This window comes from Prosopis cineraria, unplaced genomic scaffold (assembly GCF_029017545.1).
Source record: "Prosopis cineraria cultivar Desert tree isolate PC_DT_omini unplaced genomic scaffold, ASM2901754v1 PC10, whole genome shotgun sequence".
NCBI classification, from domain to species: domain Eukaryota; kingdom Viridiplantae; phylum Streptophyta; class Magnoliopsida; order Fabales; family Fabaceae; genus Prosopis; species Prosopis cineraria.
The window spans coordinates 30,743,291-30,749,290 of record NW_026555341.1 but is presented as its reverse complement, the minus strand read 5'-3'; positions in this window follow the sequence as shown (position 1 = coordinate 30,749,290).

The window sequence follows — 6,000 nt, the reverse complement described above, 5'->3', positions numbered from 1 at the left end:
TTATATCATATGATTATAAGTATAAATTAACCTAGCCGTTCATGATGGACGAGAGAAAAAGAAATTAAGGAGATGCTCTATTTCAAAAATAAAAACCATTTAAAATAATGACATATTAGATTTTATTTAATTGAACTGGTGCAACAGGATATATTTTTGTTGAACATAGCATAGATAATATGGTACACTTAATTAAGATTATTGTATTGTCACTAAAAAAAAAACTTTTGTCATTGTCAAAGTTTAAAAGTTGTTGCTAAAAGTTTTTAGTAGCAACTTTTAACTATTAAAGGATTACTACTACCAAAATCTAATTATTAAGGATTTTTTGTGGTGACAAATATAATTGCAACTAAATATACTTTAATTTTGGCGACAGCATTATAGGACAAAGATAAACCAACTTCAAAATTCTTAATGAAAGATAGTTCATAATACATTAAACTTATAAGGAAATATTTGACTTTCTAATTTTGGATTTCACTAAAATTAATGGATCACAATAAGATCTATCTAAAAATTATAACTTGATACAATTAAGAATGGGTAATCTGAAGAAAAAAAAAATACTACTACATCTTGACCCTATGTTTAAAATCAAATAGAATTTTAAAAATTTGCCTTTTATAATTAGTATTGGTAGAGTATGCATGAGTATTGTTCTTTTTCATTTAAGTAAATAGATATTACAATGTATGTTAGTTGGTCAAAAAATAATGTATGTTAAATTTTTTTGGTGAGACCTTGGCCAAATTTTTTTTTTTTTATGAGAGTAAGAACATCCTGGTTAGGAGGAGAGACGGATGCTGTAATAACCCAAAAACTTTAGTCAAATAAAGATTTATGCTTACCTAATTAGATTGTATTTTTATTATATCTTGGAACAACTGCATCAAAAGATGGTGTTGGTTTAGTGGGGGTCATATTGAGAAGCCGTCAACTAATGAATCTGAGAACAAAATAATTTTTCAATGAATAGCTTCCCGAAAAATAGAAGTTAAAAGAACAAAATAATAAACTTATCATTGTATAAAATAATTGAAAGGAAAATAATTCAATATAATAGCTCACAAAATTTGAAAATATTAATCATAATAATAAAATGTGAATGAATTAATTATTTGATTTTGATATGCTAAAGGAGTATAATTTATTCATATTTGTATAAAAGTAGCAAACTTACTTACTGCAAACATTGAAAATTTAAATATGTTAACTAAGAACAATCAATATAATGTAATCATAAACTTGAAGATTAAGAAATTTCATATAGCTTCGAAATACTAAACCATTAAATTAACAATGACAAAACAGCCTCAACACTTTACTCTTGTAAAATAAAATAAATTAAGTAAATAAATAAAAATAATATCCTTTATTAAATAAAATCAATGAAGTGTGTATTTACAAAATATTGAAACCTAATATTTTGAGGATTTTGCAAAACAAGTAACAAACGTGAATACACAATTTATAAGAGTAAATAAACAAACACAGCCTAAGCTACGAAACAAATATGGACACACGGTCCACGAGAATAATACTAACCAAACTTGACTTAAAGCCATAAAATCAAATGTAGGTACGAGACCCACAAATAACAAACGTGAGTACAACGCTCACGAAATTCAAACTAGCTAGTCATTGTTCAACGTGCCAAGGGTTAATGAAACTACCATTAGTAACAATGTTATGCTTAAAGTCCTCTTAAAAATCACTTTTTGAACATGCCAGAAAAATAGATATTTCTGAAATACAATTTTTGTTCTCAATACTAAACTCGCATGAATCATGTTAAACTTCAATTCGATACTTATTAAAATAAAATTTCATAAATAATATCCATTCTTGCATTTGTGAAGTGGCCAAAAATTTCCAAAAATAAATAAATAAGAATGCCTTCATCAAACTTAAAAGTATATCACTTAAGAAAAATACTAACGCAAATCACAGAAAACTAAGATACTATTCATTATCTGTAGAGTCTCGAAATGTGTAACTTACGTTCAACTAGTCTTTTAGTGATGATATTTGGCCTTTATATACCTATTACACTATTGTTATACATTTATAAACTTTATTATTCAAGACTTCAATCCAAAATTCTAAAGAGATCTCACAAATAAACTTCAAACACCTTCCTCAAACATTGTATCAACATTTTGCAAGCATGAATTATATTTAACTAACAAACCTATGTCATTTTATCCAAATCTTATTCCAATCATTTTTCATAATTTTTTTTCAATGTCAACATGCATTTAAATTGATCAAACTTCTTCTTCAACATAAATCAACTTCAATACCTGATGAAAATCACCTCCCAACTTCACATTACTCATAGTAGATAAGAGGAAGGGAAAAAAAATATTCATAATCTTAACCAATAATTTCTCAACAACCATATATCCCAAAGAATATTTTCATAGTCAAATTCCTTTGCGGCCTTCAACTTAAACTCAGCTTAATAGCATTTGAATCAATAATTCTTCTCATCATAATTAATAAATTTTCAACAAGAAATATATAATCAAACAAAACTCCTTTAATGGGCATGTTATTAAACACCTTGCATACATGAATTTACAAGTTTTAATACTCAATTCTTCTCTTCAATCTCATCCCAAATTTCTTCCAACAATTCTTCAACACCAATATTCAAATAAATCCAGCTCATCCACAGTTACAGAGCCATAGTAATAGAGAAAAGTGATCAATCAATTTTTTTTTTTTTTTGTTTAATATACCCACGCAGATATAGTCAGTAAAGAGAGACACACTTAGCAAATTTAATCATCCATTCAAACACCCACGCATAGAATCATCAAGAAGGATAGCTCAAGTCTTCTCACCTTAATCCTCAATATTGACAGAGACAAGGAAAGAGACGTGACCTACGGCAGAACAGGGAAGAAATTCTAGTATGACACACGAAACAAAAGAAAAGAGTAAAGCCAACAGAACCAGATCAAGAAGCAAAGGACTCACGAATAGCACCCGAATGCCAGGATTCAGCTTTCACACCCACCCACAGCATGAACACGAACGGCGAGTGGTAAAGACCGACGAAGATGAGAAGAACAGTGAAGGACCTGAATGTTGCAAGGTGGCAACGAGCACCCTCCTTCGCCAAAGACAGCTGGAAACGAAAGAGAGGAACTTTGGCCACCATAATTTCTGATGATAGACAAACTAAACAGCAACCGGTGAGGCTAAACAGATGGCAATAAGAAGCAAGGAAGGGTGAGAATTGCGGTCTGGACCTCCTACAAACGGCGAACGACGTGGTCACTCACAACCACGCCAACGACGTTAAAGACGGTGGAGAAAGGAAGGAGAATAAGGAGAAAAAATCAGGATGTTTAGACTTCTCTCTGTCTCCAGAAGTTCAAAAGGAAATGAATCCGGGAGAAGAAAATAAAGCTAATGGTATTGAGGGCATAATGGTAATTTTGATAAAGCTAAAATGAAAAAAAATAATGAAAGTCCTTCTTTAGCAGCATGAGAATCGAGCCTGTGACCTGATATAAGGATTTTCATTAAGGGGCTTACAACTATGTTGGGTGAATATTTATCTTTGGAAGAGCCTTTTCTTTTGATGTAAAAAATTAAATAATGTATTTTATTTTTAGATTATGTTTTAGGTGCTCCATGTTAATTATAAATAGGATCTTAATTTTATTTTATTTTTTTATATGTTGACTATTTGCTACTAGAGAACGTAGTTCCAAATTGTTGAATGCATATGGTAATATTTTTTATTGTAAAGATTTTGCAAGATCCTATCTATAGGGGTTCTATCGAAATTTTTATAAAAATATTAAAACTTTCATTATAACAAATACTATTAAGGATGTCGTAATTTCAATGTAAATCTAATTATGTTTTGGAAATTGAAAAATTTCTCGATTTGAGGTTTAAGGGATGTGTGATGTCATTCATGTCTCGTGCTGATCACCCTCCATTTGTAGGATGTGATAGTTTGGTATCAAAGCTTAGGTTTTATATAGTACATGGAGTAAGGATTCTTCAGTGTGGTCTCAATTATTATTATGAACCCAGACATAATCACAATTGAGGCATTATTGAAAGTCCTATTGAAAGTCCTTGAATGTTATTTCTTTTATTTCATTTGATTTTCCTTTACACATTGGTGTTATTTCTTAAAATTGGACCTTCCCTATGTTTCTTTGATCAGTAAAAATGCTACATGGATGTCAAGTGTCTATTAGAAACTCTACTGACAACAGGGCTTTGAGTAAAATGTCTTTAACCAATGATTTGCCCCAAAAGGTAGAGGATAGCATTGAAGTAGAATTAAGAATAAGGTTGGTTGAATTCTTAAACCTCTTCAAGATATTCCTTCTATGGCTGGACGAGCAAGTTTTCAGTCCAAGGAATAAACTTCCCCTTCTACAAATAATACACAAGAGGAAAATCCCTGCGGTTAAATTGTCAGAATTTATAAGATTAAATTCTCCTTCCTTTTATGGGACCAATATACAGGAAGATCCAATCAAATTTCTTGAAGATATTGAAAAGAGATGTCAGGCTTGAGATGTTCAGTATGTTGAGTTCATAATGTTTCAGCTATAAGGAGTAGCAAGCACTTGGCTAAAAGCAGTCCCAGGTTTGCATGCAACTAAGGTATCGTCTTTGTCATGGGAGGAGTTCAAAACTACCTTTTTAAATCGTTATCTTTCCTAAAGTATTGAAGATACAAAAAATTAAAGAGTTTTTAACTTTAAAATGCAGTAAGGGAATGTCAATAGGGGAATATGCTAAGAAGTTCACAAGAGTTATCTTTCTTTACCTCCCATATTGTGTCGATAATAGATCAGTAGATTTGTTCATGGGTTGTTGATAGATATACATGATAACATAGCTCCTATATTGGGTCGTAATGTTACTTATGCTGAAATAGTAATGCATTGAGAATTGAAATTTGGCATAAGTTAGAGGAAGCAACTTCATAGAAGTGCACAAGAGATGATGATGAAAAATTTTCTAGTTTTTCCTCCAAGAGTCATCGGTTTCAAGTCAATCTTGCTTTTGCAGTGCACCACCTGGACCTAAATCATATGGTTCGCCATTAGTAGATACCTCTATTGTGAGATCTAATTTTGGAAATATTAGACCAAGGTCAGTTGGTCATGAATCAATTAGGTTACATTAGAGTTTCTTGTGTTAGTTGTAGGAAATACCATTTGGGGCCATGCCATAAGGTGATTGGTGCATGCTTTATGTGACTGTGATAAATAAGTACTCATTACCTTGGATTTATGTCTCTTTAATCAATGGCAATAAGCTTAGTGTCTTTTAAAAAAATAAATAAATATATAAATAGATTTGCATTCGAGTTATTATCAGTTAAAGATCAAGAAGGAGGACATACCAAAGAATGCATTTAAAACCCGATATGGTCATTATGAATTTCTTGTAATGTTATTCGAGATAACTAGTGCAGCAATAATATTTATGGATCTAATGAATTGGGTGTTTAGATCATTCCTTGATAAGTTCATGATCGTTTTCATTTACAATATTTTGATATATTCAAGGAGCTTGAGGAGCATGAACATCATTTTCAATTTATTTTATAGATGTTGAGGGAGTAATAATGTCACACCCCGCTATTAAAGGTATGACCAGCATGAAATATAAAGAGAATTCATATTTCAAAACCATAATAACTAGAAATTAAGCTAAAATATTGAGATATATATATATATATATAGTCATATATAATAATAAAGTTCATAAAAACTTTAAATATTTTATAGAAATTTTAACAGTCTCCCTTATAATTCGGACCTCCTAAAATTTTGACAACACAACAGAACCTACCAACCAAACCAATAAGGAGACTAACTCTATCCCAACAATTTACATAATGATTGAATAAAATTAGGACCTAACTCTAGTGTATGTGCAACACTAAATTATAATTACAAAATACCATGCTTAGTTTTACCAAAATAATAGTTGCAATATACTTTT